The sequence below is a fragment of the Antedon bifida genome, chromosome 6 (genome assembly GCF_963402885.1).
Source record: "Antedon bifida chromosome 6, ecAntBifi1.1, whole genome shotgun sequence".
Classification (NCBI taxonomy): domain Eukaryota; kingdom Metazoa; phylum Echinodermata; class Crinoidea; order Comatulida; family Antedonidae; genus Antedon; species Antedon bifida.
In genome coordinates this window covers 26,964,778-26,987,166 of record NC_136231.1, presented here as the reverse complement: position 1 = coordinate 26,987,166, position 22,389 = coordinate 26,964,778, and the positions used below count along the sequence as shown (strand labels likewise).

The following is a 22,389-nucleotide window of genomic DNA, read 5'->3' as shown; positions in this document are numbered from 1 at the left end:
ACCTGGCGGCGACCCGTCTAAAAATGATTGTTCAATTCATAGAATCAAATACATCAGGATGTACTGGTCATTGCACTCACCACGCCGAACAAAAGGAGAGAGAATCGAGGCCTTTTAAAGAAATATAATTTCTTTAAAAACTCCAATACTGACACTTTCTTTAATCAGTTATTTTCAATTAACATTGTGATTGTCAGGATCTTTTTTTTTTATCATTATTCTTTCTTTCTGCAACTTTGGTGTGGAAGGTTTTTCTAAAACTTGTACACAGTACATTTTGTAACTTTTATTAGACCTCTGTGATGTTGTGCAGCAACCTTTGTTTTATGACGTCACAGCCGCACAGCGCAAAGTTAAATTCAGAACCACATTGATGTGAGCCTACGAAGAAATTCTATTTTCAGATTGTGATATAGGCCTAGGTGGACAAACTATTGTGTTAAGTTACTAGCACGTGTTGTAAGCTACCTCGTAAATCATTTTTTGTCATCGAGATATTCGAAAGACTGAGCACGTTCCACTCGAGCCACTAATGAATGTCGCACGACAAAATAACAAATTAATGACCTTCGGTTTACAATCGTGAAATTGACCCATGTTCAAATCAAGATTAAGTGCTCCTTTGAGAATCCAGAAAGCTGGGAGATCTTTAACAACATTTTTATTAATATAATTTCTGGAGTAAGTTGACGGTTCGTTTCTACCACATTCTACAACTTCAAGAGACAATAGTACTGAGAGTTTAGGAATTCAATAATTCATTTTATTTGGTCAATTTCAATAGCAATATACAAGAAAAATGACAAGAAATACACAGAAATAGGAGGAGTTAAAATGGTATCACATCATTAAAAGCAGAAATCATGAGATCAAAGATTAACACTCGTACAGGTCTGTCTAGTAACAGGTTTTTAAATATGTAAAGAATTAGCGTATATATAATATTGAGACCGGGATAGGCAAAACCTCAACACATTTGATAAAATAAAAGGGAAAAATAGACACATTTTAATTTATTGTAAATATTAATTAAAATTATGGTACGAATATCCCACTACTATTGACAATTCTTTAATCATAAAAACTATTTTTTATAAATCGTGTGATGATCATAAAAGATTTGATTAATATAAATTGCACAAATTTCATTTTAGACACATTCGCCGAGACAATGGAACGCCACAAACATCAGCGTCAATTGATTTTAAAAATCTACCCCGTAAGATTTGGAAAATAATTATGAACCAAAAAGCCAATAAAAATAACAAATTACTGTATGTTTTCATAAGAATTTGGTTGGGCATAAAATCCTTACTTCACACTTACTGTAACGTGTTTCAAGTTTATTTTTGGCACAAAAAAAAAATCTTAATCTTATCTATATTTTATACTAATTATGACTGATTTTTTTCTACCCTGCCTATGCAGCTCTTTGATTTATAATATACTAATATTTGTTTGATGCCTCCCGATTGTACAATCTACATTTGTCTGTATTATCAAATATAGTAAATACTATCATTATTTTAAACATAAATTAAATGTCAATTTGAAAGTGACAAATAATTCAAATTTACTGTTTATCTCGGGAGTTGAACCCCGCTAATTGGGACCGAAACAATAATGAGTTGGTAATGAATTGTGAGCATAGAAAACGAAGCCAGATCACTAATCCACCTGAAAGAAAATTAAATTAGCCTAAAATGTACGTTAACGGCCGCCCTGGGGAAGAAAACAGTTACCAAAAGTTCACCAAAATTAGATGAAACAAATAAGTTAGAACAGTTGCTTATATGCAAATGAAGTTAAGCCGTCTATGGAGAGAGTAGCAACTTGTTGGTAACAACACATTACGTTTATGTTACTATTTTATAATACCATACACATAATTCAGCAATCTATGACATATTTCTTTTTATTAGTATTTCGATTGCTTAATGTTGTTTATTTGGTTGGTACTGTTGCTCAATTTTAGCACATGCTTAGTACTCTTTTCTATCTTTGTCATTTTGAGAATACAACATAAATAAAGCATTTGGAATTTGTTTTTAACAAATAGATTGACATCTAAGAAAAGAAGAATAACAATTTAAATACAAAATCACATAACAATGTTACGCATAAATGTAATTTTTGTTTAGTACTGCAATAGTTGTTGATTCTCGGCAGTTATAATTCGGAGGCCTAGTGTTGTAGTGTGAATTTTTAATCATTTCGGCAACAGACATGAACAAACAAAACATAGAAATAGAGTAGCATAGCATAGTTGTGTTAAGAATATTTTGATATGGCTTTAAAAAATTAATTTCGTTGTAAGAATAACTTTGAAATTTAAGTTATTAAAAAATTCCCGGTCAACCTGTCATAAAGGTTATCAGGAATAGAAAAGAAAGGATATCTAAGTTATAAATGTGTGATTTTAAGGAAAACAAGCAGTGTAAAAGCCATTAACTATAAGGGTTTTGCATGATATTGCTAAAAAAAATGTATTACCCTCGAGTAATTAAAAACTCTTTTGAGGCTCTTGGTGGAAATCGTGTATTTTGCATGAATAGGCAAAACACATCGTGCTCTTAATAACACGTCATTATCATTAGACAGTGATTGGTAAACACGTAGCTAATAGTACAGCAGCAGGGCAGGTGACCATCTTATACGAATCAACATGTGCATGTGTTTGCTATTGATAAGAATTCATGTTTTAATATTAAGTTTTCAACTTCTTATTATCATATCACAATAATATACAAAAAATGTAAGAAGGTAAGGAGCGTGATAAGGCATGTTAATCCGTTGAATAAATGTAAATCGTTTCGCAATATCAATCCGCTGCTAAAACTTTAAAAGCTTAGATTTATTTTGTAACAAAACGAATTAACGATTAGGCCTATACCGAGTAAAAGTGACTGTTTTCAAATAGTAAATATAAACGCTTGTTTTTAAATTTATCAATTCATTTATCCATCCAAATGAAGGTATATGTAGTCAGATAAACTGAGTGAAATTGTTTAATTGCGTTAATTTTAATTCTCTTAATTGAATGCAATTTACCAAAAATTAAAAAACAAACTTTACAGTCATACAAGAAGTGTTTTATGATAACATTAAAGAAGAAAAAAAAGAAGAAAGTAGTTTGAATAAAGTAGTTTTACCGTCTTCATTACCATTTGAATTTATGCTTTAATAAACTTTAAAATACCTTTTTATTGAAATGTTGTGTCAAGAGAAGTAAGTATGGAACTAACTCTAATCCATGGAGGAATAGTTATAACTAACTCAGCATTTCATATTGTATTTTATATATTTTTTTAACAGTGTCTTTCTTAATCTGGTCAAACAAGTTTACTTTAATTCATTTTTCATAATTGGGGTTTTTTTTTGTTAAACTAAAAATATCAATTCTCAGCAGTTCTTAACCGTAATAACAGATATTAATTTTTTAATTTCCTTATTTTTATTTTATGTAATCAATGTTAATATCAAGTTATTAATTCCAATTAAAAAAATTAAAGCAATAAAGGGTAGGCCCTACACACAAACTGTCGATTTCCCGCCAATAATTTATTGGCGGGAAATTACAGTCTGCACATAATTATTCATATCTCTGATGTTCATGAATATTAAACAACTTTCCAACACGGTTCAATATACCTACTTTTACTGGTGAACAATAGCTAACAGTATCAGACGTACCTCTGCCTCAAGTGTTATTTTAGGCCCATTTATGAATATACTTTTTTGTTAACTGTTCATTCATATTAATGACATCATTTGGAAGAATCTGTGATTGTCGAGGAATCTTGAACACTTCTTTATGCCTATATATAAATAAATTGCGATTGCTCAGTTATCAAATATTATTTAAAAAGCATAACATTAAATAATCAGTTGTTTAACATTATGCGTTTTCCTCGATTAATAGCAGGAACGAAGGGATAAGTTAAGTAATAAATGGAAATTGAATACCTTTGACAATGTTGGAATTACGGGTGGGTAATACGAATGGCATTTGACTGCAACGAACTGTTTCTATTAGGAGATAATGAATCGGTTTAAAAGGGCGAAGAATAACGAATTATCATACTGATTAAGGCCTAATGTATGTTGCAGTTTGATACCGTGTGCTTAGCTACGTGTGCTTTCATGCCAAAACAAGATAGCCATGCCATGAAGGATGTGTATGTAATAACGAGGTGTACGGTAACGATAAGCCGACGCAGAAGAACACAGCAATAAAAAAGAATGCCGGATGAAAAGGAATGAATTCAATTCAAAACATTCATAAAATACTAATAGCGGATGACAGATGTAAACGCGGGCATATTTCCACAAATCTAATAAACAGAAAAAAATATATATTGAATTGAGTGAGAGACAGCTGGCCATAGTAACGTTGATGGATATAAACATGAAATATTAAATCTATCGGTAATTATTGTAATCACTGTATAATAATAATACGTGAAATAACATCCGATTGGCGAGTCAGACATACAAAATGACGCAATGTATCAACGGGAATGTAGATTGCGTCGTGTGTCTAGTCAGAAACTAATCAATATGGCTACTATTTTAACAAAAAATGTAACCAATGATATTTTAATAATTGGAAAATATTTGTTTGTACTAAAAAAATTATCTAAGAAAACAAAATTCACGTTACTGGTTGGTGCGCATGGACAAATTCGCATAGAAAACATCGTAGAGGGATTACGTGAACCAAAGCAATACATTTTCAGCTAATTTACTGGGATAATTGAATAATGATAGGCCTATATTTAATACATAGAATATGTATTCTCTTTATTTCCAAAAATACTAACCAACTTTAAATCTCGTGGCCAAATTGCGTGTAAAAACATGTCAAAATATCGCATAAAATGTATAGGCTTAAGAATCAAGACGGCATTAACAATGTAAAAATGTTATAAAAAGTGTTTTAAAAAACAGGCAAAAAAAACATTCAAAAAAGGCAAGAGCAGTAGCAAATCAGCAAGGATGGTAAAATTGAATAACAAATGATAACAAATAACATGCCTATACATCAACACATTATTGTCAATTACATTACTAAAATAGGCCTTTATAAGTTGTTTTGTTGTTGATTATTTAAGAATATTTGGAAACTTTGCTCCAATTTCTTTGCATATTACGATTTAAAAAAATAAGTTAAAAAGAACGAAAGAAATCAAGCTAAAAGTGACAGGTTTGAGAACGATTGACATGTGGAACGTCAAACCTAGTTAACAATTGTCATTAAGGAAGACCTTTAGCCAAAAGTCGATGTTTCTCAATTCGAATTGCAAAACCCCCCAGTGAACCGATGTTTGAATTATATTTAATTTGAGGTTACTTGGCATACAACATGCTTCTTAGCATAATTAAATAAGTATACATAACCCCATTGTAGATAGGAAAAAAGTAAACTAAACCTTTACTTACATAACTCTATGTTTTGTATCGAATTTAGGTGAAAAAACAAATATAATATTTTTCAAAACTCTGTCTACTCTGTCTAACCACTTTATGTGACAAATAAATGTGATGTGCCCATATAGGGACATGATGATGTCATATCACTACCATGTTTGGGCATATCAATATCATATTTGGGCAATTCACACTTGTTTGATAGTGTAAACAGAGCGTTAGATCCAGCAATAATGCTGTCAAACTGAAAACAGTCGAATTGATTGATTTGTTACTATTGACTTCTATAGGCGGACCAAAAGATAAGATGCACAAGATAAGTATGTTAATTATTTCAGGTTTTAAAATCTGGATCCGCCACTAACTATCTTTCATGAAACACGAAAAACTACAAGACCTGATCTGTTTTTGCTTAATGATTTAGTCCCTCTCTCTAAAGTCATGTAAACCCCTATTTGCATCTCGCTCGGGTTCCTTATTTTAAGCGAATATCAAGGATTGTAGAGAAGTTGTATCAACTGTTACGAAAAACTGTTATGAAATTAAAGAAAACTATGCTATGTTAACAAATAATAAGTAAAAGTTGAGTTTCTGTAGATTTTTTAGGGCATGACATGACAAAAATAGACATTTGTATATCTAATTATAAAGTTTATCTAATGATTGGGTACCACCCTCTTATTAATTAAGTATTGCAGTATGCACAGACTAGATAATTAGGTTGATGAGGATCCAGCGTACGAATGAACCAGCACTGTTCATTATGATAGATAGATGGGTAAAATTAAAGATAGCATTGGGTAAAACACAGGAAGGCGGTCCAAACAGGTGATTAATTACAGGTAAACTAATTATATACTGAGTGATCTTGAAATATGCCAGACGGACAGTAATCTAAGTTAAATAACGGCGTATCGTATTTCCTCAAAACTGTGAAAATATAATTAAAATAACGTCAATAACAAATACAAATAGGAAAATACATGATTGATGTTTGTTTCCTGCTGTTAGATGATATAGGCCTAATGGTATGCATGCGTATTCTATGAATTCATTAGTGATTTCAACCCATAAACACCAACAAACAACATTTATTTATAAAAAATGTATGATTCCACCGAACTTTCGACTTAAAATAACTATTGTGAGGCATTTGAAAAACAGGCAAATGTCAAGACATTTTAAGGCAGTTTGCCTGTTTATCAAATGCCTCACAATAGTTATTATACATAAAATAATGTTTACATCAAGCACTGTATCAAAATTGAACAAATCGGTTTTCACTATAAGGGACCCTGTCAAAATCATTTTACTGCAGTTCTATAACTAACCTATTTATGCAATAGCAAACTTTAATTATAATGTATAAATGTATTTATTATAAATGTATTTATTATTTATCAATTCTTAATTTTATTTTTCTAAATGCATACACTATTTCTGCAGTAACCACAGTAGATTAATTGACAAGAGGGCAGGCTTACAATAATAATGACATAGTTATTTCCTAAATCAGAGAACATTATCTTTTTTTTTATTCAAGATGTCCAACAGCAAGTAACTCACCAATTACAAAATGGATAAACTGTATCATGTTTAAACAACGTTTTATGTGAGGCTAGGGAGTGGACACGTTCATGAGTTACAACCTGGACATTAGGTCAGGATTGAACCATTGACCTTGAGATTGGAAGACAACTCCACTGTATTGAAAACACCAATTTCGTAATTTACAATAGGCCATAGTTTCTTAAAACATGCAGTCATTGTCTACCTATTTTGTAAGCTATTTGTCTGGCGCAACAATAATTGTATAATTTATTTGTATCTGGGAACGTTCGTCTGTAATTCGCACGTGGAAACTCAGCTGTCGACTTTCAAATTCAGACAATTTCGGTCGCGTCAAGGACAGGCCACCATATCATTAACATTCGCATAATCATCAATATATTAATTACGAAAGTAATTATTATCTCATTCAAGACAACTTTGAAATTATGTCATACAATGTACATTATTACGAGTGTACCTCACAGCCACAATAAAACGGATGTCAGTAAATCAGTTTAAAAAAAAGTTTCTGCGACCGAAATTTCACCCCCGTATAATTTTCTTCTGAAGATTTCATTATTTAATTTCCTACTCTATGGCTTTGTTACTCTAAATGTCTTTGTAGACCTAATACTGGGTACAACATATTTTACTAAAGAGACTATATACAAACTTGGATAGTTTCTTGATTTAGCATTAATACATCGAGGTACGGTTTACTAGCCTTATCAATATACGGCCTCTGGACATTTATTTCAAACTGATATATTTTCTAAGTGAAAGTATATTATAACACGAATACGAACAATGCAAGGTATTCCCTTTTGACATAGGCCTAATATTTGTTTTCCATTATAACAAGGTAATATAGCAAGGTAAATGCACGATAGTTTAATGGCCTGACAACACATACAAATAATGGAAGTATCGAAACAAAATCTAATTTTGTACTAAATTAATGATGAATTTTATATTGTTACTATTCAATTTTGTAATATTTTACCGACTTTTTTTTCTTTTGCATAACGGGGTGGGGGGGGGGGGGAGGGGCGTGTCACTCTCTTTAATGGGTAAAAATAGTCTATTATAGGCCTAAAATGTTTCAATATGAAGTACGTTATATTTATTTTTATCTCTCAAATCATTAAGGAGTATAGAACAAGCTTTTACATAATATTAGATATTGAAAAATGCCACGGATATCTTCAGGTAGATGCACATGCATATTTTTTAAACCAATAAACATGGATCCTTTGATGGATAATATTAGCATATTTATAGTATTCCTATATTTGATGTATTAATCATTTAATAATTAATCAACATTACACTGGCTATATTACAATTCATTTCTGCCCATCGTAATCCTATTTATTACAAAAATCGATTTTAAAGCGATTGTATTTTAAAATGTCTTTTCTTAAAGTTGTAAACTTTAGTTGTTTCGTAGTTTTAATTTAATCATTCATTATTAATACATTAATTGATTTCATGAGTTTGATCAAACTTGGCATATAGACACAGTCATGAATGATAAAAAACTAATGGCGGCAAAATCACTTGTATTAAGATCTTATTAATGTACTTTCTTGCGGTTGCAATGACCCATGTTCTTTCGTTTGACCTCTCAAAAATCAAAAGCTCGCACGAAGTAGACAACTGATGAGGTAAGAAAGGATAACTATTTCCAATATTTCTTTGTCAAATATAACATATTAATACGAAGAATCCGGTTACAGGTTTTCTGCGGGTGTTACTCGAAGCGTAATGGTAAATAACATCAAAGACAACGATACGCGGTCACCTTGGAAACGTGTCGGACGATTTTCAATCGCATTCACTTGATTAAAATATGAATTAATATATAGTACGATGAACTACATTCTTCATTTTATAATTAAACAAGTTAAGAGAAAAATATTAACTCATTAAATTTATTCGATGAAAAAGTGGAATTCTGATAAAGATGGCATTTGTTTTTTTGTTGTTTTTTTTTCTTCTTTAAATACTGCTGCTAGGGTTTAAAGCAGGCTAAGAAGAGAGGAAACGGTATTTGGGGAGCTTGACAATTCCAAGAAGCAAAACATGAGCTTTTCCGCAAACATCAACCCACCTTCCCTCACCGCACTACCACAACAGTTAAATTGTTTGTGTACCACGTTAAAACAAATAATCATTACAACAATTATTATGAGGTAGCTTAAAGTTTTGAACTTTATACCTGTAAGATCTGTCATTGGGGTCATTATGTGGAATAACGAAAAATCAATCAGTTTGGTTCCGACGCAACGCAACGACGTACGTAAGAAGTTGGGGAACACATAACTGGAACTGTTTTAATTATTCACATTGGAGCTACGTACGTTTCATACATGTAGTTGAAGCTTGCTCCGTGCAAACGCGTCAACATTTAGTTAAAGCTATTCATTTCATACATGTTTTGTCTGTTTCTCGGTTCAAATGCGTCAACATTTAGTTGGTGCTATTCATTTCATACATGTTTTGTTTGTTGCTCGGTTCAAACGCGTCTACATTTAGTTTAGTGTGAACCAGAAATATTTCATAGCATCAAATATTGTTTCTTTTATTCAATATAGTAATCATATCAAACCGTTATACTAATAATATAAACTTATCAAACAGTAATGTTAATCTGTATCATGTCATACCAGTAGTTAATTGACACCTGTTGTCTTTCAAATGTGCTACCCTTCCAGTATGTTTTCAGCAAATAATTTGGATGAGTTTTGATCAAACTGATACACTGAAAAAGATCTTGGTTGTAATTGGATTAGATTCTGCCCGAAGGAGCTGACAATCAATCCACATAATCTAGTACTTCCAACACAATCTTTTTTTTCTCATTAGGGCCACGTTTTTATTCTTAGCAAAAACCAAAATTTATTAACATATGTTTTTGTTTAAATCATTATACTATAGGCCTAGAAATACGTGTCAACGTCAGAACTTTCTTTGCTTTGGTTCCCAGCGCCCCAAACGCAACGCAAATACTCGCTATGTATTTGACCAATCACGGCGCGATGGATCATCTGAACTGTCGCTTGCCATTGACCAACTCGCTTGCGTTGCGCTTACGTCATATCTTCTCGTGCTAGTTGGAACCAAGCTATATGGCTACATGAGGACTGGAAGGTGTTACTTCGCCAAACGTATTGAATAATTCAAATAACGGGATAATATAAAACAAACATCGAAAAAGATAGGGCAAGGTAATTTTATTTTTCCTATACTATATTTTAGCACAACTTTATTTTGTTAATCTTCATTTTGAATTTGATTTATTTATATTATGATTATTTATCCAGGTTTCTAAAAAAAAACAACCATTTTTCCCGAGGCTGAATTTATTGGTTACAAAAAAAATATATTCTTAAAATGTGAAACAAATACTTGAAATAATATAGAATCACAATCGCTTGCCTCTTACTGTTTCAGGAGTTTATTTTAATATCATATTGAACTTATTAGTATTATGTAAAATAATATTATTATGGATGTTTTAAGTCAAACCAAGCTTAAATCCTGTTTTACAAGACTCTTTGTTCCACAACCTTCACTTGTCCACTGCTTCCGTGGGTAAACATTCGTGCTATATCTGTCACGGACCACCGCTGCTGCGTCGATTCGTCCTATGACAGACCATTTATCTTTTATCTTCTTGTCATTGGAATGATCTGCCACAAGTTATTAAAGAAAGAGGCAACATCAATCAATATTTGTTCAAAAAAGCAACATCTTTTTCTTCATATTTTGGTAGGATAGGATAGACAGATGCCTTTTTAACTCGAGCTCCTGTAAATTGTTGTGTGTAAAACGCTGTGTGTAAAACGCTTAGAAACATCGTATTAGGCACTATAGGCTATAAGACTAACTATTATTATGTTATGACAAAATAAGATCTGTGATATAAATACAAAATATTGATGATTATTGACCTTCCTAACGAACACACAGTAATAAAATGGATTACATAACATGTTTATAATAAAACTTGCTATCACCAGAAGGTTGAGCATCAAAACAGCCCTATCGTATATCATATGGTGCGAGCATAAGATGGTGTGACCAGAAGGTTGAGCATCAGAGCAACCCCATCGTAGTGTGCGACCCATCAGAGGGTGTGACCCATCAGAGGGTGTGACCGCAACAATCAAGGATGTTTCCTATCGCTTCTTGTATAACAATTGCTTTCCATTTCCGTTGTATCAGCCTACCCTCTAATTATTGCCATTATATTGCAGCTGAAGTTTGTTCCAATTTGTATCCTATCATTTGTCTACGTCACAAGTACCGGTAATTACTAATAGTCATAAAGATGTGATATTATGTAAATACGCCATTCTAGAGGTGTTATATTAGTGAACACTAATCTAAAGAGGACAATATCTTTGTTTCTTTGTTACATAATAAATCAGAACACGGCATAGTTTATAATTTGAACAATAAAAGTTATTAGTATTATAATAGAATATCTCAAATGTGTAAACGCTGTCAAGTTATCGTTACACATTCTAGGCCTAATAAAGAAAAGTAGAGAAGCAGTCATCAACCATTGGTGGTCAGTCGGTCTAGTTGGGCACGTCATGGTTGCCCCATATTGGTAGGTAGACATAATCAGTTGTCATGTTGTATTTTTCTCCTTATGACATCTAGTCTTGTTTCGTCATATTCGCAATCCTTCCATCCTTTGAAGCAATACTCACTGGATTAAGTAGAATTATTAAATCTGGAAATGAAACCAATTTTGTTGAATACATCCTGTCCACGTGATTACAGATGTTAACATAATACCTGATTTTTTAATTTAATACCTTCATTTGATCTGTATTTGACCAACTACAATACCTGACGCCACACCATATGATCTGTATTTGACCAACTACAATACCTGACGCCACAACATATGATCTGTATTTGACCAACTACAATACCTGACGCCACACCACATGATCTGTATTTGACCAACTACGATACTTCTAGGTCAATATGAAATCTTTAAATCTCCAAATTAGGGCCTAAAATAATCCATCACAAAAATTGATTTTATTTTTATAGGACTAACCAACGAATGGAAGTACTATAAATAACTATATAAGAGATTAGAATGTTGAAATAGACTTAGCCTAAATTAGGAACATATCGGAAAATAACTGATGTTGAAGTTTCACACAACAAAATAAACCGAATTAGGACTATACTGCATACAGACGTACTGTATAAGAATTTCTTGTTTCTGCCTTAAAATAAAATATTTATTATACGAGTACTTTCGACCATAGGTCATCATCAGGTACTGATAGAATATAGGTAAAAGACGAATACATATAGAAAAGGGGTACACTAGAAAACAAAGGAGTACTGTACATTGGATTACGACTCTTGAATAGTGTATAGGAATACTTGCATCATTAAGGCTAAAAAGCTAAGATGTCCTCCTCTACATTCAGCAATTTCTAAATCTATCAGCAATTGTATTTTTGGGAACAAACTGACTTAGAATGTTTTTAAACATCAGAGAATATATAATATACACTTGTATACTACTAATAAGTTCTAATTTTATTACCTGCCAATGTATACATTTGGAAACAAACTGACTTAGAAATGAAAAAAGTTCAACAGTTTTTGGAAAGTGGTTAAAAATAATTCAGACCTACGTCTTTTTGACAAAAACGTCAGAGAATATATTGGATTGCACGTCACAACTTGGGAAAGCACAAGATGAACGCGAGGTATACGTGTACTTTGATGAAGATAAGACATCTTCTGGCAACGGTTGGGCAGATTCAAGCCAACTCGTCACAGACACGGTAATAAGTTCATATAAAAACAATACAATGATACTTTATGAATGTCGTCACGATTGTCATCACTGCAAATAATCCGACAGCAGAATTTAATTTCCTAAAAATCATTGGCTTAGACAGTAGCCTTACACCCTTCCTACAGCAAACTGCTGCCAAGCCTCGATTTCAGGTATTATGATCTCAAGCTATAGACTATACTGACCTGGATAAAAACACGAATGCTCACGTCAGAGATCTTAGATCTTATAAACTATTTGTCTGAATGTTTGATCTTACCAGATTTATACAGTTAAAAATAGATACGTTGCAAACATTGCCAACACAATGTTTTATTTTTAGAAACTTTTCCTTAGTATCATGGGTATAACGTACGTACAAAATGACAAAAACCTGTTAGAGATCGCATTATCGCAAATTGAACTTTTGTGCAAACTTGGTCATCTGTATCTTGCCTGCGCAGAAGGTAATCATTTTGTGCAAACTTGATCATCTGTACCTTCCCCATACGTCAGACTTTTTCCTTCTCAAATTCCCTAATTATGATTACGTCATTGAGATGGGTATCATAAGGGTGAATTGTAGGACCCTGGTTAGTTTCCTAACCTTGAAAATTTCAGTTTATCAGACGAAATTAATTGAAAAGATTATTTTAATATTTCCGATGGTTAATTGTGTTCAAATAAAAATATGCCTTTAATTCTATGTTAAGATATAATTTTCTTAATTACCCGGTGTAACACATATATTATGTCAATATTCTGCGGTATTATTTATAATAATTTCTCTTTTCTAGAGTTTGTGTATCTTAAATTGGGTTGATTTTAGTAAATAATAGAAAGGTAGGCCTACTACAAATTGATGCTAAGATATCTAACATGATAATCTTAATATAAAGGTTATTGAAAATACATAGTTGACAAAAACTGACACAATATTATATTAATGACCTTTTAATCGTATAGAATATAATATCTTGTGAAACAAAGACGATAAAACATGCATTTCACAATTTTCTAATAGATAATTACTTGGAAATAGCTAAGCCAGCCAGAGTTTGGCCGCTATCTACAAACTTTCCTCAACAGTTCACAAGCAGGTGTTGTAATTGTAAAATCTTAATTTGCATTTTCTCTTTCCTTGCTGATTGAACTCAAGGGATTGTTTCCAAGACCAAATCGAAAGTTGTTCTTCTACTTGTTTATATACAGTACAGTAGGTTAAGAAGTTACAACAAGGCACACGTACACTCCTAGTTCGTTTTAGCTTCTAACTTGTATTAATAGTGTTAAAGTAAAGCATTAATATCATTTCTGTTTCTCTTAATGATGTTCAACATTAATTTGTGTTCTATTTTTGTAAAGAACCAAATTATCTCAATGCATGTTAAAATGATAAAGGTTATGTTTAAATTGCTCTTACAACAGTATTGAAACGTAATCTATTCACTTCTTTTCAGATAGTAAATCCATAAAACAATAACATTCAAAAGAAAGACAACAAAATCAGCCATTACATTTACCAGAACATCTTCCACAATCACAACCCGCAACAACTTTCACCAACGCTGATGAAGGTTGAATTGTGGAAGTTTGCAGACTATGGTTTTAATTAAACGATACAACTATCATTAATTCTGTTTTTAAAACTATGAATGGAATTCCTCTAATATTTGTAAAATGAGGAAACGCTTGCATTATTGTAACTAGGTAGCTTCAATACATTACGTAACCTATTATTAAAGTATAAATTCATTACATTTACTCCAATGGAATACTAGTGTACATTTTTAGACGACTCGACAAATAAAAAAAACATGGGCCTACGGAAAGAAGTTCAGAAAACGTCTACTATAATTAACTAAACTTAAAATTACTAAAAAAGTGTATTGTATATGTAGGCCTATATTAAATTTCTAAATATATATAGCATACAAAACGCCGTTAACTATCTAATGTGTTTTAAACTCTAAAACTTATATTTAAATCACGTCATTCTGGTTTCTTTAAAGAAATTAAAAATTTGCTTCATAATATATCTATACAGTACTATTTAGGGTATTCAAAGAACTTGGTGATGAATACACGCACCCACCTATCATCTAAGATGGTGACGGACATCACCCAGTATAGTCGACACAAATCCCCAGAGTGGTGATAAACAACCTCAAATTGAAGCCCAACCCAATATAGTATTACCCCTGTACCAGGTTACTTAACAGCTGGGCTCAATGTATACCTGTACTCTAAAGAACACGACAACATCCTTTTGTCGAACTGAATCTGTGAGTTAAAGATAGCGACTTCCAGCAATAATCGATAACATATCTCAACAGAATGAGTGTAAATCAAACATTTTTGTCATAAACTTCCTATTTTAAGTTTTGTATAACTTACTTTAAAGTTAGGCTTTAAAAAAAAATACGAAAGGCCTTCTTACAATTAAACTGATTTATGAAGAACTAACCATTTCGTAATAACCTTATTTGAACTTTCTAAATAAGAGAGATGAAAGAAAAAAAAAGTAAAATAGACCATCATTTCTTTTTAAACTGGATTTGATCATTTGAATTAATATAATATTTCTTAATTTTCTAACCTAGCCCTAATCGATTGGGTAAAAATTAAATACAATCATTATAGTATAGTTTTTTTGTATAGTAAGGATCTCACTTGAGATTTGACGTATTAAATGTAATTAGGTGCCAAATTATGTTGACCTTCCCTGGACTAGTGTTCGTAGTTGTTTTCAGAGCATACATCCTGAGCAAGAATCGTCAAAAATAGCTACAAATTCTGCCTGCTTGCCACTGATAAGGACGAGTGGGGGCGTTATCGTACTCTGACAGCAAATACAGTCTAGTGTTTGTAGAAACATGATTCGATGGATGCTGCTAAAAGCTTGTATCGTAGCCTCTCCAAACGTGCTCTCATTTGCTAGAGGTACTGGCCTACGAAAATATCCTCTGCCAATTAAAGTAATAAAAAGCTTATCAAGAATGAGCAGGCATTAGGCGTTAAGAGCGCCACTGATTGATAACTTACAGATGACTTTCATAAAAGGTTTCGGGTTTTAACCACCTGCATTTACAATCAATTAAAAACCATATCATTTTTTTTTCAAACTGTTCAACTTTTAACCCATTTAAAATTGATGAGAAACACAAAACACAGTTGCCTGCACACTGTCTTTTACCTATGCGGTAATACAAATAATATCAAATTGTCTATTTTGTTATGGTGTAATAAAAAAAGACGAAAAACAGTAATTTGGTTTTATAAATAGACCTATAACACAGCAACGAATGGTTTGGTTCCTCTAATCTGGAGGGAAATATTGTTCAACATGATTTTCTCTCAGACGCTCGATTTTTCTTCGCTAATTCCTAAAATAATTTTAAGTTGAATTGTTTAATACAATTAAACATTGATAGAGATGGTACAACCCTTAACGGGACACTATCGGGACCCAACAAAATGTCCCCTGAATAAAGGTGGCCGTACCGTTAAAGCATCGTTCGTTTTAAGGATGTCCCCTAAATAGGAGTGTTCTCTAAATAGGGGTGTCCCCTAAATAGGGGTGTCCCTTTAATAGGGGCGTCTCCTGAATAAGGGTGATCTCCGAGGAGTGCCCGTTCAAAGGGGTTTCTCCGAATAGGATGTCTCAAAGGACACACCACGCCTTCAAGGCAAATCAATCTTTATAATATAACTTGTAGGCCCTATATCTTGATAATTTATAACAATTCACATAATACTATGATAAATTAATACGGTATTATAAGGTTTTTGGATAAATACAAAAACAAAGCTGTATATTAACTTTTTTCATATACAGTACTGATTTTCAGTACCAAAATATATTGATTTTTTTAGTATAAACTCCTCCTACGAAAACAAAGAGCATACCAAGAGCATGCAAAGTACAAAATAACATGTTTTAGTGTTGATCTGAGCATGGGTTAATATTTCAAGAGAAAGCTATGAAATAGGCCGAACAAATATTTGTGAATGCTAAGACGTAGTGATTGACAGTGTCACTAATCAAAACCCACGCCTCCATAGCAAACCAATCTCTAATTATCTTTGACCCATTATAATGCTTTGTCCACTGGTAAATATTTACTATATTGCTCTTAAGTAACAAAAGTTACATTTATGTGGGTGTGTTATAGAACAATAACAAATACTGTTTTACATCTAGTCGAGTTATGAACCATTTATTTAGGCCTAAGGGCAAAGGGACAGTTTACATTAAATGCCAGCAGTTGGAACACACCCATATTCTACACGGTCAATATAATATTTGGAATAGGCCCTACGAATTATTATATTCAAAATGATCTAATACACAGGTATCTATCTCAGCTCTCCCCACAGTATAGTATCATATACATGTTTAGGTGACGAGCACAAGTTTAAAGAAAATTGTTCCGCTAAAAATGTCACCAAAACATTTTTTCACTTTGACAATCAAAAAATCTATATATTTACCAGATAAACCATATAAACGGAAGTCATGTGTCTACAAATCGATGGGGTTATGATTAAATGTAATCGTTTATTTTGTTTTTTTATAAGCAAAATCAATGTTCGTGTCAAAAATTGCGAACATTTTTTAATAACTTCAAAAGTTGAGAACATTTCTGAATAGCTTTAAAAAGTTGGAACATTTTTTCAAAACTTTATAAAAACTGCAAAAACGCTGCTTCAATGTTTGGTTTAATTTTATTTTATATTTCATGTTTGGGGGGACAATACATGTTTGAGAACATAATAACCAATGTCACAGTTAACCTTCAACCCATAGGGTTTTGTTTTACATAACAGAAACGGCAGGCCTAAATCTTGGTTCTATAAACTTAACAAAAATTCAGAATGACAGATAAAATCCCAAGTAATTAAATCACTAATTGTACTGTAATTACAAAAGACTTTGATGCTAATTATGAAGATGACGTTGTGGAATTTACAAGACCTTCACGAACTAGACGAGGAGCTGTGAAAGAGTTGATAAGTTCAACTCTAGAAACGGCCGCCGGGGTCCTAAGAGGATTCAATGTACGTAGAATAAGTGTTTGTTTCTTAGTGATTAGTTAAAAATATTGACTAATGTTCTCGTTTAATTTCATCATAATTGGTGAGAATTTGGCCGCAAGATATAACCAGTCAGTCAGTCACTCACAAGCAAAAAAGAATATATCCTGATGTGGTACCGGTACTTTCTTATTTTAAAACTCTTTTGTCAGTGAATTATTATTAGCATATTATACATTGTTTTGGTTTATTTTTGATAGGTACCTGTACGGCCGCGTCTTTGCATTTACATACTTTTTCATCGTGTACAGTATGTCAAAATAATGTTTGTTTGTTTGTATTTTCTTTTCATTATGTTATCCATATAACTCACCGATTTATTGCGTGTCACGGAAATAAAGGTGTATGTTCTGAATATTATAAATAAAATAATACTGTGCTTCTAAAGTTAAAAAACCCCAAACTTATAGACCTAAATTAATTTTACTTTAGAGCATTAAGATAAAATGTAATCATATCCACAACCACAGTATCATATTAAATTATTCATTTCGAATTGGAGAAATTATACAAAATGCAAATTAAAATATAGGCCTATATGTTAAAAATGTGATTAAATCATGAAAATAAAATAAATAAAATAGGAAAAACACAAAAAGTAAAATCTAAATCAAAGAGTAACATTTTTGTTGGGAAAAGCCATATATTATAATTGTTTTATCTATATTCAAACACATGCACAACACATCGAACAATCCTTGAAAAAAAGTATTGGAAAATACAAATAACGAGGAGTAGGTCTACTAAACTGAAACAAAAGGTAAAATATAAACATACTAAAAAATGGTAAAATAAAAAAGCCAATGAGAAATAATGTAGATATTAAGTTAAAATACCCGAAACTGAGCTTTTAAAAAAAGAATCAAACCAAATTAAGTTATCTCAATGAAACGGCGAGTGAGAGGGCAGTGTTTGTTCCTCTACACTTTGCCCATCGAAACTGAAAGTAACCCGAATGTGCACCCATAGAACATTATACATGTTAACATTTATGTACACGTCGCCCCCTTAATGCACCCATTACTGAGCCTTAAAATATACATTATGTATCAAAAATAACAAACAAAAAGTAAAGTTGTTGAAAGAGGATTAGGCCTATAAATGTAATAGCCTGAATTTTTGTCGACTGATCTTTTTCATGGATAATAATTTTGTTTTGTCAAATCACAATTTTATTGATAAATACATCTTTTTTTAAACATGGAAACATTGTTGTTGCCATTGATACATGCAGAGATGGATTATCATAGATTGAAGAAAATATTAAATTTCATAAAAACAATGTCGACTTAGTTGGACACGTGTGGAAATGGATGAAATTGTTGAAGACGAAATGCACTGAAGAATGTTGAAATTAGTTGTTTATTTACTGTATACTTGATACAACAACCTGGAGATAGAAGTAATTAGAAGAAGACAAAAAGTATGATAAAGCAACGGAAATATGTCACTCCTCTCTAGAGAAAAAAATAGAATGGTATATACCTTACGGTTTTTTTGTTTTTTTGTTTGTTTTGCGTTCAACAATTCTCTTTACATGGAGATTTGTATTACAGATTGAGAGTACAGTATAATCTTCTATACCAGTTGAAAATAACATCGTCTTTCTGACAAAATTGTTACCACAATCACGGTACCAGAAAAACTCCAAAATAGGTTCTTTTTATAGTTTTACGGATAATTGTTTGGTGTCGAATATTGGAACACATTGAATTCACAACATCTGGCATGGTGACCGGTAGCAGAATACACGACCAACCCTGTAATATTTGGAGACAAGCATTACATCCGATGTGCAATACCGACAAGTGTAATTATCAAAATTGACAATTTCATTTACAAGATGTGCGCTTGGTTCGCTGAACCAAAACATAAATAATATTAAATAGTCGTGGGAACTACACGTGGGCATCATGGATGGCAAAGATCGTGGGAAGAGTGTAAGAAAACCCCCTTTAAATGCACCGTTTGTGTTTAATTTTACGTCTCGCGTTTTGCCATTTGTTCGTAGTTTCAACACGGATTGAAAGTTTTCTTTTAACGTAGAACAACTGCTTATATTTGTTTTACTATATTAGTTTACGTAAGTTTTCAATTTAATATATTTTAATTAATGTACAGTATATAGATTATTTGTTTTGAAAATTCTGCCTACAACAGGTTTAAACAGTACAAACATATTATCTCCTTTCCTGCATTTAAAATAATCAAATAAAAAAAGATCAAACGCTTGCTGACGATTATTATATTATAACTGTGCTATATTCCAGCGGGTAAACATTTAGATTTTAGAAAACATACTAATAATAATAATGTACAAACAATTCTTATTTAAATATATCTGTTAGTTTCGGGCAAGATTATATTAATATATACTTTATGATACGATTCGTTTAAATTTGTTGTTTTTTTAACGTAGGGCCTAAGAAATATTTTCAGACAGGGCATGTATAGACAGGCAATAGCATTGGCATTATATAACCATGATAGTAGGCCTATATAAGACCAGTCAATCAATCAATCAATCAATCAATCAAAGAATTTCAGATATATACGCGGGCGCGCGATATAACAGACATGAGCCAATTTGAATAAACATCAATTGAGATAGTAGGCTATTATTCATTAACAATTTATCATAATTGTCTCACCACTGCCGCATATCACAGCGTATTATTTACGGCAGCAAATAATACATACCCTATATACCTAGCCTAAATCATAAATGATTTAATATTGTGTATACTCTCAGATTTCTGACATAACAGGGCAACATTAAAGATATATTATCCGGACAAAAAAATTTTTTTTTTATTTTCTTGTGTTGAATATGCCATTTAAATATCGCATAATATTTATTCACTTTGACTAACAATCGAAAAAAAATTAACCTGAAAAAACTGTAATTTAAAGCAAAAAAAAATTAAAATTAAAGCTCATTGTCTGTCAGACAGACAATGGATTTCTTAAATTTAACCGTTTATTTTGTCTTTTTACAAGCAAATTCATTATTTATTTATTATTTTCATTTATTTTTTCTAATGAAAGTGAATTTTTTTTAAACTGTAAAATGGCGTATTCAAAGTCTAAATTTAGTAATCTTCATTTTTTTCATGTTTTTTGGGGAAATACTTTGAATATTGTAGGTTTATAAATCGACAAATAATGTACACGTACCGGTACGTATGTATAAAGCTAGCTCCAAGGCACAATTATAACATTTAAAAGATTGGAAATACAGATTAACTATTACTCTTTTGTCAGCAAAACCTTGAGACTTTAATATTTTTATAATTAATGACGAATATTTGTACGATTTGGTGGAATTTAATAATTTGATAAGATTGCATAAGATGATGAGTTAGACTAGGAGTGTTTAATCAGTGAAGTATGACTTCCTTTATTTAGCAGACGTCTAAATAGATTGACAAGAAACTGACAATAAAGAACAATACACATTCACATCACTTCATTAAGTAATAGATAATGTATCTGAGATTTTCAAGACTTCGGGTTTCAAAATTAAGGACAAGACAATTTGATGAGTTGGAGAGCAAGACTGGACACGGTATACTACATGATTTGACTAGACTAATAATCTGTGATCGACAATGAACGTGGATGATTACACTAATCTACAACCTATTAAACCAGATTGGCATATGTCATTTAGTTGCTAATTCACTCGACCCAAATATTATTACGCAATGAAAGCAAAACTCTATAAAACAAATTAAAACAAATTCCATGTAAAACTGAGGCAAAAGTTGTTAAATAGTTAAAACATTAAAAAACACATCGTACATACTGCTCATAATATCAGCTAGGCCTCCCTCTGGGCAGTTGAAGAAAGTTAAAAATGTTAGAAATCATTTTTTTCGAGGCTTCGATGTTCAAATATATGTTTATTTTAAATTCTAATGCAAAGTTTACCGTTTATACAAATTACTGATCAATTCAACTACGAATCAATTTCATGTGGAACCAAAACAACGATGCAAATAGTGATAGGCCTACAGAACGTCAAAGAACATTCAATTTAGGCACAAAATAATAAAATAAGAACGAATAATGTAGGGCCACAGTGTAGGCCTACGCCGGGAAAATATCCTTCTTAATGGTTTTAATGGTTTTAAATTTATATAGCGCAAAATACAAATAGTATCTATGCCCTGTTTAGCACAAGTGTAAAAATGAAAAAGTTGATGCAAAATAACCAGGAAAAAGCCTAATAAACCGAATAAATTTACCAAGACAACAGAAGAAGTCCGAAAACGGAATCACAAGGCAGTCATATGTAGGCATATCATTCGTCAACATCGAAGCAAGATAAAAGAAAGCTCGTAATGTCCATCATTCCATATTTCAACAAAATCCGTTTGTCGAATAATAGCTATTTACAGTGTGTTACTTAATTACCTAATAAAATATCGAGAATCACAATAAATTTAATAACTTAAATTTAACAATTTACTTAAAACATAAAA

General features: G+C 31.7%; 1 protein-coding gene across 2 annotated transcripts in view; it reads right to left on the bottom strand.

The window, feature by feature from the left end:
* Positions 1–3,799: 3,799 nt before the first annotated feature.
* The window catches only part of LOC144844498 (spliceosome-associated protein CWC27 homolog), a 49,218-nt gene continuing 30,628 nt past the window's right edge, over positions 3,800–22,389 (bottom strand). The window contains exon 12 of one of the 2 annotated variants that reach the window (XR_013612434.1): positions 3,800–3,818. The gene's annotated coding sequence lies outside the window, so the exon portion shown is untranslated. Of the gene's footprint in view, positions 3,819–15,042; positions 15,055–22,389 lie in introns of those variants that run through there. The other variant, XM_078701438.1, reaches the window with a different exon arrangement.